Source organism: Syngnathus floridae, unplaced genomic scaffold, assembly GCF_059516105.1.
Source record: "Syngnathus floridae isolate MCC-2025c unplaced genomic scaffold, RoL_Sflo_1.0 HiC_scaffold_120, whole genome shotgun sequence".
In the NCBI taxonomy this organism is placed as follows: domain Eukaryota; kingdom Metazoa; phylum Chordata; class Actinopteri; order Syngnathiformes; family Syngnathidae; genus Syngnathus; species Syngnathus floridae.
Window position 1 is genome coordinate 35,001 of NW_028284147.1, and position 20,000 is coordinate 55,000.

The window sequence follows — 20,000 nt, forward strand, 5'->3', positions numbered from 1 at the left end:
CTCGAGCAGGCGGCTTAGGAGCAACCGCGAGGGAACACGGCGGGGTCCGGGGGAAGGGCGACGGCCGCCCGCGACTCGTCACGGTAACCCAGGCGGGAAGCTGCGCTCCGTCCGAGTCAGACTCGGTCGTCGCGGCCCGGCTGAGGCTCGCTTGGTCGAGGGGGCGCGGCGCTGTGCCGGCGACTTTGCCCGCGCGAGGCACGTACGCTGTGGTCCGAAGGAAGAAGCGCGCGTCCCGAGTCAGACTCGGGCGCCGCAACCCGACGGTATCTCGCTGCGGCCAGGATGCGGAGTTGAGTCGGCACTGGGGGGATCCGGGAAGGACGAAGGGGCGGCGGCCAACAGTCGCAGCTCGTCGCCGCTGTCACCCAGACGGGAAGCTGCGCCCCGGCCGAGTCAGACTCGGTCGGTGCGGCCCGCTGCGGCCAGCTGGAGAGTGAGCTACGTGCCTGTACCGTGCTCCCGACGAACCGTCCCGGGGGGCTGGTGACGTCGCGCGATCGGCGCTTGATGCTGCGACCGGGAGGGAAGCTGCGCCCCGTCCGAGTCAGACTCGGTCGTTGCGGCCCACCCGAGCCCGCACGCCTCACGCGGAGGGGTCATACGCCCCGGCGGCCACGATAGACGTCCTCCCGCTTCGCGGTGGTCGGGAGGGCTTAGCGGATAGGTGCAGATGCGGGGGCGGCTTCCCGAGATAGCCGTCCCTAGGTTAGGCGAGGGTTTGAGAAACATCTTTCGCGGTAGACCGGCGCGGCCGGCGGACGCCCACGTGGCGTGCCGCGAGTCGGATCGCGCGCTCGGCCTCCGTTGATGGCCGCTAGGTGCGTGCGTGGAATCGGGGCGTCTCGGTCTCGCTGCCGTACGGCTCGCGCTAGGCCTGCGGGGGCGGCGTCGGAGCGCGCGCTCGCGCGGCGGCCGTAGCGCTAGAGGGCGACCCGCAAGTGGGGAGGAACCGTCCACCCAACGCCGGCGCTAGCCGGGGCCGGTGGGGGCCCTACCAAGGCGGGTCATGGTCGCATGTCGGTCGGTCCGGCCTCTGTTTACCGAGGCGGCCGGCACCTCCATCTGCCTTGGATGCCCCGAATCCGCAGACTTTCCTCCGGCCTCAGCTTAACGAGACGGCCGTTGCCTCCATCCTTGGATGTTAACATTCGCAGAGTTTCAGCTCCGGGCTAGGGCGGGTGAGGTCGTCTCGAACCACGTGCCTGAAGGCCGCCTCGCGCCGGATGCAGGCCCCGCTCTGTCGTGCGGTGTGACCGTCCAACGCGGGCATCGCTAGATTAGCCGTGGCCACGATCCTTCCACACCGCGAGCCTTTCGCCCTCGGCCGGTGGTCGCTCAGTTCGCGGGCCGCTGATCCCGCTCCATCTCTCCGGCCTGTGTTTAAGGAGGCGGCCGCTCCTCCTTCCTTGGATGGACCATTCGCATATTTTTCGCCCGGCCTGTGTTTAAGGAGGCGGCCGGTCCTCCTTCCTTGGATGGACCATTCGCATATTTTTCGCCCGGCCTGTGTTTAAGGAGGCGGCCGGTAACTCCCTTTCTTGGATGAGACCCAACATTCGCATATTTTTCGCCCGGCCTGTGTTTAAGGAGGCGGCCGGTCCTCCCATTCTGCCAGTGTTCCTTGGACTTTGAAAATTTCAAAGTCTTTCCGCTCCGGGCTAGGGCGGGTGAGGTCGTCTCGAACCACGTGCCTGAAGGCCGCCTCGCGCCAGATGCGGCCCCGCTCTGTCGTGCGGTGTGACCGTCCAACGCGGGCATCGCTAGATTAGCCGTGGCCACGATCCTTCCACACCGCGAGCCTTTCGCCCTCGGCCGGTGTCGGTCAACGTGTGGGTTTGGGGGGAAGGACGGCTGCCGGGAGCAGACAGCCGTCCCCGGGTGGGGTGTACAGTCCTTCCACCGCGGCCGCCGGGAGCAGACGGCCGTCGAGCGATTCTGCCATTGTTCCTAGGACTTTGTACATTTTAAAGACCCTCCGCGCGGGCCGCTGATCCCGCTCGGTCGCTCCGGCCTGTGTTTAAGGAGGCGGCCGGTCCTCCCATTCTGCCAGTGTTCCTTGGACTTTGAATATTTCAAAGTCTTTTCGCTCCGGGCTAGGGCGGGTGAGGTCGTCTCGAACCACGTGCCTGAAGGCCGCCTCGCGCCGGATGCAGGCCCCGCTCTGTCGTGCGGTGTGACCGTCCAACGCGGGCATCGCTAGATTAGCCGTGGCCACGATCCTTCCACACCGCGAGCCTTTCGCCCTCGGCCGGTGTCGGTCAACGTGTGGGGTGGGGGGGAAGGACGGCTGCCGGGAGCAGACAGCCGTCCCCGGGTGGGGTGTACAGTCCCTTCACCGCGGCCGCCGGGAGCAGACGGCCGTCGAGCGATTCTGCCATTGTCCCTAGGACTTTGTACATTTGGAAGACCCTGCGCGCGGGCCGCTGATCCCGCTCGGTCGCTCCGGCCTGTGTTTAAGGAGGCGGCCGGTCCTCCCATTCTGCCAGTGTTCCTTGGACTTTGAAAAGTCTTTCCGCTCCGGGCTAGGGCGGGTGAGGTCGTCTCGAACCACGTGCCTGAAGGCCGCCTCGCGCCGGATGCAGGCCCCGCTCTGTCGTGCGGTGTGACCGTCCAACGCGGGCATCGCTAGATTAGCCGTGGCCACGATCCTTCCACACCGCGAGCCTTTCGCCCTCGGCTGATGTTCAACCAACGTGTGGGGAGGGGGTTATGGACGGCTGCCGGGAGCAGACAGCCGTCCCCGGGAGGGGAGACTTCACGGCGGCCGCCGGGAGCAGACGGCCGTCGAGAGATTCTGCCAGTGTTCCTTGGACTTTGACTATTTCAAAGTCTTTCCGCTCCGGGCTAGGGCGGGTGAGGTCGTCTCGAACCACGTGCCTGAAGGCCGCCTCGCGCCGGATGCAGGCCCCGCTCTGTCGTGCGGTGTGACCGTCCAACGCGGGCATCGCTAGATTAGCCGTGGCCACGATCCTTCCACACCGCGAGCCTTTCGCCCTCGGCCGGTGTTCGCTCAACGCGCGGGCCGCTGATCCCGCTCCATCTCTCCGGCCTGTGTTTAAGGAGGCGGCCGGTCCTCCCATTCTGCCAGTGTTCCTTGGACTTTGAAAATTTCAAAGTCTTTCCGCTCCGGGCTAGGGCGGGTGAGGTCGTCTCGAGCCACGTGCCTGAAGGCCGCCTCGCGCCGGATGCAGGCCCCGCTCTGTCGTGCGGTGTGACCGTCCAACGCGGGCATCGCTAGATTAGCCGTGGCCACGATCCTTCCACACCGCGAGCCTTTCGCCCTCGGCTGGTGTTCGTCCAACGTGTGGGGAGGGGGTTAAGGACGGCTGCCGGGAGCAGACAGCCGTCCCCGGGAGGGGAGACTTCACGGCGGCCGCCGGGAGCAGACGGCCGTCGAGAGATTCTGCCAGCGTTCCTTGTACTTTGAATATTTCACAGCCGTGCTCGCACTTAGGAAATTTTCGAGCGCTGTGGCACTTAGACATTTTTCGTCAAGCGTGGCACTTAGAAATTTTTCGTCAAGAGAGGCACTTAGACATTTTTCGTCAAGAGTGACACTTAGAAAATTTTTCACTCTCTTTGTGCCTTCCAGGGTGCTGTGCAACCCTGCGTGTTGTGTTCCCACCGAGCAAGGGGCGCTGCTGGCGGCCATGACCAAGCGCTCGGCACCGGGCCCTTTCATTTTGTGGGGTAAATTATGCGCCCCCCATGCTCGTTCTGACTATATTTTGCGAAAGGGGGGTAAATCGTTGATGAGTACGCTGACTAGGGGGACCATTTAGCGTACTCTGGCGCACCTGAAGACCAAAGTTGGTACTGCACCCTCCCCCTGGTACCCCAGCCCCTGGTACCTAAAGAGGGAGAGGCCGAATTTTCGCTTTTTGGGGCCGACCGAGGGAACCAGCCGAGGCGGACACTTTTCGGCTCAAGAGCCGTTGGCACTTAGAAAAAATTCGCACAAGTTGGCAGGGCTACCAGGGGAAGAGGCCGAATTTTCGCTTTTGAAGGCCGACCGCGGGAACCAGCCGAGGCGGACACTTTTCGGCTCAAGAGCCGTTGGCACTTAGAAAATATTTGCCAAACTTGGCTTGACTTCCAGGAGAAGAGGCCGAATTTTCACTTTTGGTGGCCGACCTGGGGAACCAGCCGAGGCGGACACTTTTCGGCTCAAGAGCCGTTGGCACTTAGAAAATATTTGCCAAACTTGGCTTGACTTCCAGGAGAAGAGGCCGAATTTTCACTTTTGGTGGCCGTTATGGGGAACCAGCCGAGGCGGACACTTTTCGGCTCAAGAGCCGTTGGCACTTAGAAAATATTTGCCAAACATGGCTTGACTTCCAGGAGAAGAGGCCGAATTTTCACTTTTGGTGGCCGTTATGGGGAACCAGCCGAGGCGGACACTTTACGCTGGTTGAGTCGTTGGCACTTAGAAAATATTTGCCAAACTTGGCTTGACTTCCAGGAGAAGAGGCCGAATTTTCACTTTTGGTGGCCGACCTGGGGAACCAGCCGAGGCGGACACTTTACGCTGGTTGAGTCGTTGGCACTTAGAAAATATCTGCCAAACTTGGCTTGACTTCCAGGAGAAGAGGCCGAATTTTCACTTTTGGTGACCGACCTGGGGAACCAGCCGAGGCGGACACTTTACGCTGGTTGAGTCGTTGGCACTTAGAAAATATTTGCCAAACTTGGCTTGACTTCCAGGAGAAGAGGCCGAATTTTCACTTTTGGTGGACGACCTGGGGAACCAGCCGAGGCGGACACTTTACGCTGGTTGAGTCGTTGGCACTTAGAAAATATTCGCCAAACTTGGCAAGACTTCCAGGAGAAGAGGCCGAATTTTCACTTTTGGTGGCCGACCTGGGGAACCAGCCGAGGCGGACACTTTACGCTGGTTGAGTCGTTGGCACTTAGAAAATATTTGCCAAACTTGGCTTGACTTCCAGGAGAAGAGGCCGAATTTTCACTTTTCGTGGCCGTTATGGGGAACCAGCCGAGGCGGACACTTTGCGCTGGTTGAGTCGTTGGCACTTAGAAAATATTTGCCAAACTTGGCTTGACTTCCAGGAGAAGAGGCCGAATTTTCACTTTTGGTGGCCGTTATGGGGAACCAGCCGAGGCGGACACTTTAGGCTGGTTGAGTCGTTGGCACTCAGAAAATATTCGCCAAACTTGGCCAGACTTCCAGGAGAAGAGGCCGAATTTTCACTTTTGGTGACCGACCTGGGGAACCAGCCGAGGCGGACACTTTACGCTGGTTGAGTCGTTGGCACTTAGAAAATATTTGCCAAACTTGGCTTGACTTCCAGGAGAAGAGGCCGAATTTTCACTTTTGGTGGCCGACCTGGGGAACCAGCCGAGGCGGACACTTTACGCTGGTTGAGTCGTTGGCACTTAGAAAATATTCGCCAAACTTGGCAAGACTTCCAGGAGAAGAGGCCGAATTTTCACTTTTGGTGGCCGACCTGGGGAACCAGCCGAGGCGGACACTTTACGCTGGTTGAGTCGTTGGCACTTAGAAAATATTTGCCAAACTTGGCTTGACTTCCAGGAGAAGAGGCCGAATTTTCACTTTTCATGGCCGTTATGGGGAACCAGCCGAGGCGGACACTTTGCGCTGGTTGAGTCGTTGGCACTTAGAAAATATTTGCCAAACTTGGCTTGACTTCCAGGAGAAGAGGCCGAATTTTCACTTTTGGTGGCCGTTATGGGGAACCAGCCGAGGCGGACACTTTAGGCTGGTTGAGTCGTTGGCACTCAGAAAATATTCGCCAAACTTGGCCAGACTTCCAGGAGAAGAGGCCGAATTTTCACTTTTGGTGGCCGTTATGGGGAACCAGCCGAGGCGGACACTTTAGGCTGGTTGAGTCGTTGGCACTTAGAAAATATTCGCCAAACTTGGCCAGACTTCCAGGAGAAGAGGCCGAATTTTCACTTGTTCTGGCCGTTATGGGGAACCAGCCGAGGCGGACACTTTAGGCTGGTTGAGTCGTTGGCACTTAGAAAATATTCGCCAAACTTGGCCAGACTTCCAGGAGAAGAGGCCGAATTTTCACTTGTTCTGGCCGTTATGGGGAACCAGCCGAGGCGGACACTTTACGGCTGTTGAGTCGTTGGCACTTAGAAAATATTCGCCAAACTTGGCCAGACTTCCAGGAGAAGAGGCCGAATTTTCACTTGTTCTGGCCGTTATGGGGAACCAGCCGAGGCGGACACTTTACGGCTGTTGAGTCGTTGGCACTTAGAAAATATTCGCCAAACTTGGCCAGACTTCCAGGAGAAGAGGCCGAATTTTCACTTGTTCTGGCCGACCTGGGGAACCAGACGAGGCGGACACATCACCCCGCAAGTGACGTTGGCACTTTGAAAATATTCGCCAAACTTGGCCAGACTTCCAGGAGAAGAGGCCGAATTTTCACTTGTTCTGGCCGACCTGGGGAACCAGACGAGGCGGACACATCACCCCGCAAGTGCCGTTGGCACTTTGAAAATATTCGCCAAACTTGGCCGGACTTCCAGGAGAAGAGGCCGAATTTTCACTTGTTCTGGCCGACCTGGGGAACCAGACGAGGCGGACACATCACCCCGCAAGTGCCGTTGGCACTTTGAAAATATTCGCCAAACTTGGCCGGACTTCCAGGAGAAGAGGCCGAATTTTCACTTTTTCTGGCCGACCTGGGGAACCAGACGAGGCGGACACATCACCCCGCAAGTGCCGTTGGCACTTTGAAAATATTCGAAACTTCCATCAAACACACATCGGCTTTTTCGCCGTCGCTGTCCGGCCTGGGCACCATCGTGGCTCGGACAGTTCGTGTGCCAGCTTCCGTTGGCACTTAGAACATTTTTCAAAATAAAAATAAACAGTCCTGCACATACGTGCCGACTATATTTTGCGAAAGGGGAGTAAACCGATGAGTACACTAACTAGGGGGACCAACAGACCGTAGTGGTCTCCCCTGGTACCTAAATGCATACCCCTGGTACCTCAGCGACTACCCCTGGTACCTAAATGCGTACCCCTGGTACCTCAGAGAGGCCGAATTTTCACATTCCGTGGCCGAACTAGGGAACCGGACGAGGCGGACACTTTTCCGGGAGAGACCCGATGGCACTTAGAAAATATTCGCCGAACTTCGTCGGACTTCCATAGCAAGAGGCCGAATTTTCACATTATGTGGCCGAACTAGGGAACCGGACGAGTCGGACACTTTTCCGGGAGAGACCCGATGGCACTTAGAAAATTTTCGCTCAAGTTGGCAGGACTTCCAGAGCAAGAGGCCGAATTTTCACATTATGTGGCCGGACTAGGGAACCGGACGAGTCGGACACTTTTCCGGCCAAGACCCGATGGCACTTAGAAAATATTCGCTCAAGTTGGCAGGACTTCCAGAGCAAGAGGCCGAATTTTCACATTATGTGGCCGAACTAGGGAACCGGACGAGTCGGACACTTTTCCGGGCAAGACCCGATGGCACTTAGAAAATATTCGCTCAAGTTGGCAGGACTTCCAGAGCAAGAGGCCGAATTTTCACATTATGTGGCCGAACTAGGGAACCGGACGAGTCGGACACTTTTCCGGGCAAGACCCGATGGCACTTAGAAAATATTCGCTCAAGTTGGCAGGACTTCCAGAGCAAGAGGCCGAATTTTCGCTCGTTCGGGCCGACTCGGGGAACCAGCCGAGTCGGACACTTTTCCGGGCAAGACCCGATGGCACTTAGAAAATATTCGCTCAAGTTGGCAGGACTTCCAGAGCAAGAGGCCGAATTTTCACATTCCGTGGCCGACTCGGGGAACCAGCCGAGTCGGACACTTTTCCGGGCAAGACCCGATGGCACTTAGAAAATATTCGCTCAAGTTGGCAGGACTTCCAGAGCAAGAGGCCGAATTTTCGCTCGTTCGGGCCGACTCGGGGAACCAGCCGAGTCGGACACTTTTCCGGGCAAGACCCGATGGCACTTAGAAAATATTCGCTCAAGTTGGCAGGACTTCCAGAGCAAGAGGCCGAATTTTCGCTCGTTCGGGCCGACTCGGGGAACCAGCCGAGTCGGACACTTTTCCGGGCAAGACCCGATGGCACTTAGAAAATATTCGCTCAAGTTGGCAGGACTTCCAGAGCAAGAGGCCGAATTTTCACATTATGTGGCCGAACTAGGGAACCAGCCGAGTCGGACACTTTTCCGGGCAAGACCCGATGGCACTTAGAAAATATTCGCTCAAATTGGCAGGACTTCCAGAGCAAGAGGCCGAATTTTCACTCGTTCGGGCCGACTCGGGGAACCAGCCGAGTCGGACACGTTACGGCCGAACACCCGTTGGCACTTAGAAAATATTCGCCAAAGTCGGCCGGACTTCCAGGCGAAGAGGCTGAATTTTCGCTCGTTCGGGCCGACTCGGGGAACCAGCCGAGTCGGACACATTACGGCCGAAAACCCGTTGGCACTTAGAAAATATTCGCCAAAGTCGGCCGGACTTCCAGGCGAAGAGCCTGAATTTTCACTTTTTCTGACCGACTCGGGGAACCAGCCGAGTCGGACACATTACGGTGTAACACCCGTTGGCACTTAGAAAATATTCGCCAAAGTTCGTTGGACCTCCAGGCGAAGAGGCCGAATTTTCGCTCGTTCGGGCCGACTCGGGGAACCAGCCGAGTCGGACACATTACGGCCGAACACCCGTTGGCACTTAGAAAATATTCGCCAAAGTTCGTCGGACTTCCAGGCGAAGAGGCCGAATTTTCGCTCGTTCGGGCCGACTCGGGGAACCAGCCGAGTCGGACACATTTCGGCGCAACACCCGTTGGCACTTAGAAAATATTCGCCCAAGTCGGCCGGACTTCCAGGCGAAGAGGCCGAATTTTCACTTTTTCTGGCCGACCGGAGGAACCAGCCGCGTCGGACACATTACGGTGTAACACCCGTTGGCACTTAGAAAATATTCGCCAAAGTTCGTCGGACCTCCAGAGCGAGAGGCCGAATTTTCACTTTTTCTGGCCGGCCGGAGAACCAGCCGAGGCGGACACATCACGCCGCTTTTGCCGTTGGCATATTCGAAACTTCCAGAATGGGCTTTTTCGCCGTCGCTGTCCGGCCTGGGCACCATCGTGGCTCGGACACGTCGTGTGCCAGCGTCCGCTGGCACTTAGAAAATTTTTCAAAATAAAAATAAACAGTCCTGCACATACGTGCCCACTATATTTTGCGAAAGGGGAGTAAACCGTCGATGAGTACGCTGACTAGTGGGACCAACCATCGCGCTCTGGCGCACCTGAAGACCAAAGTTGGTACTGCACCCTACCCCTGGTACCCAAACGGGGTAGAGGCCGATTTTTCGCATTTGGCGGCCGACCTAGGGAACCAGAAGAGGCGGACACTTTTCCGAGCAAGTGCCGATGGCACTTCCAGAGCGAGAGGCCGAATAATCGTAATTTGTGGCCGACTTGGGAACCAGCGAAGGCGGATAGGAAGTGGAGCGGGTCCCGCCGGCTGGTCCGCGGGCCAATTGCGGTCCCGCGAGTTAGCGATCGCGGTCCGGAATTCTAGCCGACTTGGGAACCAGCGAAGGCGGATAGGAAGTGGATTGGGTCCCGCCGGCTGGTCCGCGGGCCAATTGCGGTCCCGCGAGTTAGCGATTGCGGTCCGGAATTCTAGCCGACTTGGGAACCAGCGAAGGCGGATAGGAAGTCAAGTGGGTCCCGCCGGCTGGTCCGCGGGCCAATTGCGGTCCCGCGAGTTAGCGATCGCGGTCCGGAATTCTAGCCGACTTGGGAACCAGCGAAGGCGGATAGGAAGTCAAGCGGGTCCCGCCGGCTGGTCCGCGGGCCAATTGCGGTCCCGCGAGTTAGCGATCGCGGTCCGGAATTCTAGCCGGCCGGGGACCACCGCGAGGCGGATGGGTCTTCACCGAGGTCCCGCCGGCTGGTCCGCGGGCCATTTAGGGTCCCGCGAGTTACCGATCGCGGTCCGGAATTCTACCCGGCCAGGGACCACCGCGAGGCGGATGGGTGGTCACCGAGGTACCGCCGGCTGGTCCGCGGGCCATTTAGGGTCCCGCGAGTTAGCGATCGCGGTCCGGAATTCTAGCCGGCCAGGGACCACCGCGAGGCGGATGGGTGGTCACCGAGGTCCCGCCGGCTGGTCCGCGGGCCATTTAGGGTCCCGAGAGTTAGCGATCGCGGTCCGGAATTCTAGCCGGCCGGGGACCACCGCGAGGCGGATGGGTCTTCACCGAGGTCCCGCCGGCTGGTCCGCGGGCCATTTAGGGTCCCGCGAGTTAGCGATCGCGGTCCGGAATTCTACCCGGCCAGGGACCACCGCGAGGCGGATGGGTCTTCACCGAGGTCCCGCCGGCTGGTCCGCGGGCCATTTAGGGTCCCGCGAGTTACCGATCGCGGTCCGGAATTCTAGCCGGCCGGGGACCACCGCGAGGCGGATGGGTCTTCACCGAGGTCCCGCCGGCTGGTCCGCGGGCCATTTAGGGTCCCGCGAGTTACCGATCGCGGTCCGGAATTCTAGCCGGCCGGGGACCACCGCGAGGCGGATGGGTCTTCACCGAGGTCCCGCCGGCTGGTCCGCGGGCCATTTAGGGTCCCGCGAGTTACCGATCGCGGTCCGGAATTCTACCCGGCCGGGGACCACCGCGAGGCGGATGGGTCTTCACCGAGGTCCCGCCGGCTGGTCCGCGGGCCATTTAGGGTCCCGCGAGTTACCGATCGCGGTCCGGAATTCTAGCCGGCCGGGGACCACCGCGAGGCGGATGGGTCTTCACCGAGGTCCCGCCGGCTGGTCCGCGGGCCATTTAGGGTCCCGCGAGTTACCGATCGCGGTCCGGAATTCTAGCCGGCCGGGAACCACCGCGAGGCGGATGGGTGCTCACCGAGGTCCCGCCGGCTGGTCCGCGGGCCATTTAGGGTCCCGCGAGGTACCGATCGCGGTCCGGAATTCTACCCGGCCGGGGACCACCGCGAGGCGGATGGGTGGTCACCGAGGTCCCGCCGGCTGGTCCGCGGGCCATTTAGGGTCCCGCGAGTTAGCGATCGCGGTCCGGAATTCTAGCCGGCCGGGAACCACCGCGAGGCGGATGGGTGCTCACCGAGGTCCCGCCGGCTGGTCCGCGGGCCATTTAGGGTCCCGCGAGGTACCGATCGCGGTCCGGAATTCTAGCCGGCCGGGGACCACCGCGAGGCGGATGGGTCTTCAATGAGGTCCCGCCGGCTGGTCCGCGGGCCATTTAGGGTCCCGCGAGTTAGCGATCGCGGTCCGGAATTCTAGCCGGCCGGGAACCACCGCGAGGCGGATGGGTGCTCACCGAGGTCCCGCCGGCTGGTCCGCGGGACATTTAGGGTCCCGCGAGGTACCGATCGCGGTCCGGAATTCTACCCGGCCGGGGACCACCGCGAGGCGGATGGGTGGTCACCGAGGTCCCGCCGGCTGGTCCGCGGGCCATTTAGGGTCCCGCGAGTTAGCGATCACGGTCCGGAATTCTAGCCGGCCGGGAACCACCGCGAGGCGGATGGGTGCTCACCGAGGTCCCGCCGGCTGGTCCGCGGGCCATTTAGGGTCCCGCGAGGTACCGATCGCGGTCCGGAATTCTACCCGGCCGGGGACCACCGCGAGGCGGATGGGTGGTCACCGAGGTCCCGCCGGCTGGTCCGCGGGCCATTTAGGGTCCCGCGAGTTAGCGATCGCGGTCCGGAATTCTAGCCGGCCCGGAGCCACCCAGAGGCCGTGCACACGCGCCGGGTGGCCGGAAATACCTCCAGCCGAGCGGACATGCACTTTGTAAGCACCTTGGACGAGATGGCTGAGCCTTACTCGACTTCCAGCACCCCGGCTAAGCGTTCTCCACGGCCCGCTGTGCTTCCAGAAGACCTCCAGCCGGTCCTCATGGTGCTTTACTCCTCACTCTCTAAGCCGGCCCAGGCTTCCACCACCCCGGCTAAGCGTTCTCCACGGCCCGCTGTGCTTCCAGAAGACCTCCAGACGGTCCTCATGGTGCTTTACTCCTCACTCTTTAAGCCGAACGAGGCTTCCAGCACCCCGGCTAAGCATTTTACGCGGCCCGCCGAGCCTCCACAGCACTTCCAGCCGGTTCCACGGCTGCTTTCCTCCTCACTGTTTAAGCCGAACGAGGCTTCCAGAGCCCCGGCTAAGCGTTTTGCGCGGCCCGCTGAGCTTCCAGAGCACCTCCAGCCGGTTCCCCGGCTGCTTTCCTCCTCACTTTCTAAGCCGCCCGAGGCTTCCAGAGCCCCGGCTAAGCGTTCTCCACGTCCCGTTGATCTCCCCGGAGGTCGTAACGGGGAATTACCTCCCTCCAGCGGACACGGCGGGTAAATACGCCACCTCTCGCACTTAGCGCACACACCCGTTGCTGCGCGTCCGGTGGCACTTTGAGCGGCCAAACGGCGGGAGTAACAGTCACTCTCTTAAGTTAGGCTCATTTGACATTTTCTTGAACGGTTCGTGGATAAATATGTGATATATACTACATATGATCGCATTTATAGTCAAATCATATTGAAATATTCTCCGGGTGCTTTCCACCTCACTTCCTAAGCCGAACGAGGCTTCCAGAGCCCCGGCTAAGCGTTTTACGCGGCCCGCTGAACTTCCACAGCACCTCCAGCCGGTTCCCCGAGTGCTTTCCTCCTCACTTTATAAGCCGAACGAGGCTTCCAGAGCCCCGGCTAAGCGTTTTACGCGGCCCGCTGAACTTCCAGAGCACCTCCAGCCGCTTCTCCGGGTGCTTTTCTCCTCACTTTCTAAGCCGCCCGAGGCTTCCAGAGCCCCGGCTAAGCGTTCTCCGCGTCCCGCTGATCTTCCCGGAGCTTGTAACGGGGAAATACCTCCCTCTAGCGGACACGGCGGGTAAATACGCCACCTCTCGCACTTAGCGCACACTCGCGTTGCTGCGCGTCCGGTGGCACTCTGAGCGGCCAAACGGCGGGAGTAACAGTCACTCTCTTAAGGTAGGCTCACTTGAGATTTTTTTAACCGCCCGCGGAGGCGACCGGGACCACCGGGACAGCCGGGAGGCCGTGCGCGCGGGCCAAGTGGCCGAAAATAGCTCCAGGCCGACCGGATCGGCTAGTTGTAAGCACCGCGGATGAGATCGCGGAGCATTATTCGACTTCCAGCGGCCGGTGCGCTTACGCACGCCGCCCGGAACCTCCGGGAGGCCGTGCGCATGCGCAAGTGGCCGAAAATAGCTCCAGCCCAGCGGATCTGCACTTTACAAGCTCCGCGGATGAGATCGCGGAGCTTTATCCGACTTCCAGCGGCCGGTGCGCTCGCGCACTCCACCCGGCACCTCCGGGAGGCCGTGCGCATGCGCAAGTGGCCGAAAATAGCTCCAGCCCAGCGGATCTGCACTTTACAAGCTCCGCGGATGAGATCGCGGAGCTTTATCCGACTTCCAGCGGCCGGTGCGCTCGCGCACTCCACCCGGCACCTCCGGGAGGCCGTGCGCGCGCGCCAAGTGGCCCAAAATAGCTCCAGCCCAGCGGATCTGCACTTTACAAGCACCGCGGATGAGATCGCGGAGCTTTGTTCGACTTCCAGCGGCCGGCGCGCCCGACGAGCGGACCAGGTGACGGTCCAGCTCCACCCGGTACCTCGCACGGCCCGCTTCTCCCCCCCCCGCGCGGACTTCCGAGCGCTCGGGGAGACGTTCGGAAGCCGCCGGTGACGTTGGAGCGGGGAAATACCTCCCTCCAGCGGACACGGCGAGTAAATACACCTTCGGCCAAACGGCGGGAGTAACTATGACTCTCTTAAGGTAGCGGCACTCGACATCTTTTTAGCGGTTCGTGGACGACCCGGCCGGTTCTCGGGGGTGCTTTTTCTCCTAACTCTCGACGCCCGAGGAGGCTTCCAGAGCCCCGGCTAAGCGTTTTACGCGGCCCGCTGAACTTCCAAAGCACCTCCAGCCGGTTCCCCGGCTGCTTTCCTCCTCACTTTCTAAGCCGCCCGAGGCTTCCAGAGCCCCGGCTAAGCGTTTTACGCGGCCCGCTGAGCTTCCACAGCACCTCCAGCCGGTTCTCATGAGGCTTTCCTCCTAACTCTTGACGCCCGAGGAGGCTTCCAGAGCCTCGGATAAGCGTTTTACGCGGCCCGCTGAGCTTCCACAGCACCTCCAGCCGGTTCTCATGATGCATTCCTCCTCACTCTTTAAGCCGAACGAGGCTTCCAGAGCCTCGGCTAAGCGTTTTACGCGGCCCGCTGGACTTCCACAGCACCCCCAGCCGGTTCTTATGATGCTTTCCTCCTAACTCTTGACGCCCGAGGAGGCTTCCAGCACCCCGGCTAAGCGTTTTACGCGGCCCGCCGAGCTTCCACAGCACCTCCAGCCGGTTCTCATGAGGCTTTCCTCCTAACTCTTGACGCCCGAGGAGGCTTCCAGAGCCTCGGCTAAGCGTTTTACGCAGCCCACTGAGCTTCCACAGCACCTCCAGCCGGTTCCCCCAGTACTTTCCTCCTCACTCTTTAAGCCGAACGAGGCTTCCAGAGCCCCGGCTAAGCGTTTTACGCGGCCCGCTGGACTTCCAGAGCACCCCCAGCCGGCCCTCACAATGCTTTCCTCCTAACTCTTGACGCCCGAGGAGGCTTCCAGAGCCCCGGCTAAACGTTTTACGCGGTCCGCTGAACTTCCAGAGCACCTCCAGCCGGTTCCCCGGCTGCTTTCCTCCTCGCTTTATAAGCCGAACGAGGCTTCCAGAGCCCCGGCTAAGCGTTTTACGCGGCCCGCTGAGCTTCCGGAGCACTTCCAGCCGGTTCCCCGGGTGCTTTCCTCCTCACTGTTTAAGCCGAACGAGGCTTCCAGAGCCCCGGCTAAGCGTTTTACGCGGGCCGCTGAGCTTCCAGAGCACCTCCAGCCGGTTCCCCGAGTGCTTTCCACCTCACTTTCTAAGCCGAACGAGGCTCCCAGCACCCCGGCTAAGCGTTCTCCGCGTCCCGCTGATCTTCCCGGAGCTTGTAACGGGGAAATACCTCCCTCTAGCGGACACGGCGGGTAAATACGCCACCTCTCGCACTTAGCGCACACACCCGTTGCTGCGCGTCCGGTGGCACTTTGAGCGGCCAAACGGCGGGAGTAACTGTCACTCTCTTAAGGTAGGCCCACTTGAGATTTTTTTAACCGTCCGCGGAGGCGACCGGGACCACCGGGACAGCCGGGAGGCCGTGCGCGCGGGCCAAGTGGCCGAAAATAGCTCCAGGCCGACCGGATCGGCTAGTTGTAAGCACCGCGGATGAGATCGCGGAGCATTATTCGACTTCCAGCGGCCGGTGCGCTCGCGCACTCCACCCGGCACGCCGCCCGGAACCTCCGGGAGGCCGTGCGCGCGCGCCAAGTGGCCCAAAATAGCTCCAGCCCAGCGGATCGGCTGTTTACAAGCACCGCGGATGAGATCGCGGAGCATTATTCGACTTCCAGCGGCCCGTGCGCTTACGCACGCCGCCCGGAACCTCCGGGAGGCCGTGCGCATGCGCAAGTGGCCGAAAATAGCTCCTAGCCGACCGGATCTGCACTTTACAAGCACCGCGGATGAGATCGCGGAGCTTTATCCGACTTCCAGCGGCCGGTGCGCTCGCGCACTCCACCCGGCACCTCCGGGAGGCCGTGCGCATGCGCCAAGTGGCCGAAAATAGCTCCAGGCCGACCGGATCTGCACTTTACAAGCTCCGCGGATGAGATCGCGGAACTTCATCCGACTTCCAGCGGCCGGTGCGCTCGCGCACTCCACCCGGCACCTCCGGGAGGCCGTGCGCGCGCGCCAAGTGGCCCAAAATAGCTCCAGCCCAGCGGATCTGCACTCCGCGGATGAGATCGCGGAGCTTTTTTCGACTTCCAGCGGCCGGCGCGCACGACGAGCGGACCCGGTGACGGTCCAGCTCCACCCGGTACCTCGCACGGCCCGCTTCTCCCCCCCGCGCGGACTTCCGAGCGCTCGGGGAGACGTTCGGAAGCCGCCGGTGCCGTTGGAGCGGGGAAATACCTCCCTCCAGCGGACACGGCGAGTAAATACACCTTCGGCCAAACGGCGGGAGTAACTATGACTCTCTTAAGGTAGAGGCACTCGACATCTTTTTCACGGTTCGTGGAGGACCCGGCCGGTTCTCGGGGGTGCTTTTTCTCCTAACTCTTGACCCCCGAGGAGGCTTCCAGAGCCCCGGCTAAGCGTTTTACGCGGCCCGCTGAGCTTCCACCGCACCTCCAGCCGGTTCCACGGGTGCTTTCCTGCTCACTGTTTAAGCCGAACGAGGCTTCCAGAGCCCCGGCTAAGCGTTTTACGCGGCCCGCCGAGCCTCCACAGCACTTCCAGGCGGTTCTCCGGGTGCTTCACTCCTCACTCTTTAAGCCGAACGAGGCTTCCAGAGACCCGGCTAAGCGTTTTACGCGGCCCGCCGAGCTTCCACAGCACCTCCAGCCGGTTCTCATGGGGCTTTCCTCCTAACTCTTGAAGCCCGAGGAGGCTTCCAGAGCCTCGGCTAAGCGTTTTACGCGGCCCGCCGAGCTTCCACAGCACCTCCAGCCGGTTCTCATGATGCATTCCTCCTCACTCTTGACGCCCGAGGAGGCTTCCAGAGCCCCGGCTAAGCGTTTTACGCGGCCCGCTGGACTTCCAGAGCACCTCCAGCCGGTTCCCCGGGTGCTCCCATCCTCACTGTTTAAGCCGAACGAGGCTTCCAGAGCCCCGGCTAAGCGTTTTACGCGGCCCGCTGGACTTCCAGAGCACCTCCAGCCGGTTCTCCGGGTGCTCCCATCCTCACTGTTTAAGCCGAACGAGGCTTCCAGAGCCCCGGCTAAGCGTTTTACGCGGCCCGCTGGACTTCCAGAGCACCTCCAGCCGGTTCTCCGGGTGCTCCCATCCTCACTGTTTAAGCCGAACGAGGCTTCCAGAGCCCCGGCTAAGCGTTTTACGCGGCCCGCTGAACTTCCCCAGCACCCCCAGCCGGTTCCCCGAGTGCTTTCCTCCTCACTCTTGACGCCCGAGGAGACTTCCAGCACCCCGGCTAAGCGTTTTACGCGGCCCGCTGAGCTTCCGGAGCACCTCCAGCCGGTTCTCATGGGGCTTTCCTCCTAACTCTTGACCCCCGAGGAGGCTTCCAGAGCCCCGGCTAAGCGTTTTACGCGGCCCGCCGAGCTTCCAAAGCACCTCCAGCCGGTTCTCATGATGCATTCCTCCTCACTCTTTAAGCCGAACGAGGCTTCCAGAGCCCCGGCTAAGCGTTTTACGCGGCCCGCTGAACTTCCCCAGCACCCCCAGCCGGTTCCCCGAGTGCTTTCCTCCTCACTTTATAAGCCGAACGAGGCTTCCAGCGCCCCGGCTAAGCGTTCTCCGCGTCCCGGTGATCTTCCCGGAGGTCGTAACGGGGAAATACCTCCCTCCAGCGGACACGGAGAGAAATTACACCGCCTCTCGCACAGAGGCGGGTAAACGGCGGGAGTAACTATGACTCTCTTAAGGTAGCCTGACTTGACATCTCTTTAACGGTTCGTGGATAAATACATGATATATACTACATATGATCGCATTTAAAGCCAAATAATACAAAATGAGCATTCGGTTATAAACACTGTATTCATCATGTTTATAGGCGATGTTAATATTTATATGTTTAATGTTTATAGGTGATGTTAATATTTATATATTTAATGTTTATAGGGGATGTTAATATTTATATATTTATTTTGTACATCATGTTATAGTTATACGACACTCGCTATTGGATCATGATGTGATCGTATCGGCGGGAGTCGGCCCGGGCTCCGGGTGAAGAGGCCGAATTCTCGCCACTCGCGGCCGACCGGGGAACCAGCAGAGGCGGACGCATCGCGGCGCGAGAGCCCTTGGCACTTAGAAAAAATTTGGCAAAAGTTGCTCCGTGCTCCAGGTGAAGAGGCCGAATTCTCGCCACTCGCGGCCGACCGGGGAACCAGCAGAGGCGGACGCATCGCGGCGCGAGAGCCCTTGGCACTTAGAAAAAAATTGGCAAAAGTCGCTCCGGGTGAAGAGGCCGAATTCTCGCCACTCGCGGCCGACCGGGGAACCAGCAGAGGCGGACGCATCGCGGCGCAAGAGCCCTTGGCACTTAGAAAAAAATTGGCAAAAGTCGCTCCGCGCTCCAGGTGAAGAGGCCGAATTCTCGCCACTCGTGGCCGACCAGGGAACCAGCAGAGGCGGACGCATCGCGGCGCGAGAGCCCTTGGCACTTAGAAAAATTTTCGCAAAAGTCGCTCCGCGCTCCAGGTGAAGAGGCCGAATTCTCGCCACTCGCGGCCGACCGGGGAACCAGCGAAGGCGGGTAAGCTTTCAAGAGAGCCCCGCCGGCTGGTCCGCGGGCCGAACGTGGTCCCGTAACGTACCCACAGCGGACGCCGTCCCACGCCCGGTAAGAACCACCGAGAGGCGGATACGCTCTCCGACGAGCCCCGCCGGCCGGTCCGCGGCGGGAAATGCGCCCTCTGGCGGACACGCCGTTGTAAATGAATGGGCTTTGGCACTTAGTGCATTTTCGCAAAAGTCGCTCCGCGCTCCGGGCGAAGAGGCCGAATTCTCGCTACTCGTGGCCGACCAGGGAACCAGCGAAGGCGGGTAAACTCTCAAGAGAGCCCCGCCGGCTGGTCCGCGGGCCAATAATGGTCCCGTCACCTACCGACAGCGGACGCCGACCCACGCCCGGCAAGGACCACCGAGAGGCGGATAACGGCGCACACCGCGAACGGCGGGTGGCGGTCGCTGGGTGGCGGTCGGGGGGTGGCGGTCGGGGGGTGGCGGTCGGGGATGGTGCTTGGGGATGGTGCTTGGGGACCGGTGGCGCCGGAGGCGCACACCGCGAACGGCTGGTGGCGGTCGGCTGGTGGCGGTCGGCTGGTGGCGGTCGGCTGGTGGCGGTCGCCTTGTGGCGGTCGGGGGGTGGCGGTCGGGGGGTGGCGGTCGGGGATGGTGCTTGGGGATGGTGCTTGGGACCGGTGGCGCCGGAGGCGCACACCGCGAACGGCTGGTGGCGGTCGGCTGGTGGCGGTCGGCTGGTGGCAGTCGGCTGGTGGCGGTCGGGGGGTGGCGGTCGGGGGGTGGCGCTTGGGGATGGTGGCGGTCGCCTTGTGGCGGTCGGGGGGTGGCGGTCGGGGGGTGGCGCTTGGGGATGGTGGCGGTCGCCTTGTGGCGGTCGCCTTGTGGCGGTCGGGGGGTGGCGGTCGGGGGGTGGCGCTTGGGGATGGTGGCGGTCGCCTTGTGGCGGTCGCCTTGTGGCGGTCGCCTTGTGGCGGTCGCCTTGTGGCGGTCGGGGGGTGGCGGTCGGGGGGTGGCGCTTGGGGATGGTGGCGGTCGCCTTGTGGCGGTCGCCTTGTGGCGGTCGCCTTGTGGCGGTCGGGGGGTGGCGGTCGGGGGGTGGCGCTTGGGGATGGTGGCGGTCGCCTTGTGGCGGTCGCCTTGTGGCGGTCGGGGGGTGGCGGTCGGGGGGTGGCGCTTGGGGATGGTGGCGGTCGCCTTGTGGCGGTCGGGGGGTGGCGGTCGGGGGGTGGCGCTTGGGGATGGTGGCGGTCGCCTTGTGGCGGTCGCCTTGTGGCGGTCGGGGGTGGCGCTTGGGGATGGTGGCGGTCGCCTTGTGGCGGTCGCCTTGTGGCGGTCGCCTTGTGGCGGTCGGGGGGTGGCGGTCGGGGGGTGGCGCTTGGGGATGGTGGCTGTCGCCTGGTGGCGGTCGGGGGTGGCGCTTGGGGATGGTGGTGGTGGTGGTCGCCTGGTGGCGGTCGACTTGTTGCGGTCGGGGGTGGCGCTTGGGGATGGTGGCTGTAGCCTTGTGGTGGTCCGGGGTGGCGCTTTGGGACCGGCGTCCGGCGCAAAGTGCGTGTTGCGCGGCCCGGAGAAAGTTTCAGCCAAGGGCCCGCCGCTGGAGAAAATTTTAGGTACCAGGGGTGGATTTTTTTTGTCACCGCAGGAGGGGGACGTTGCCTCCGTCGGTGTCCGGCGGAGAGTGCGTGTTGCGCGGCCCGGA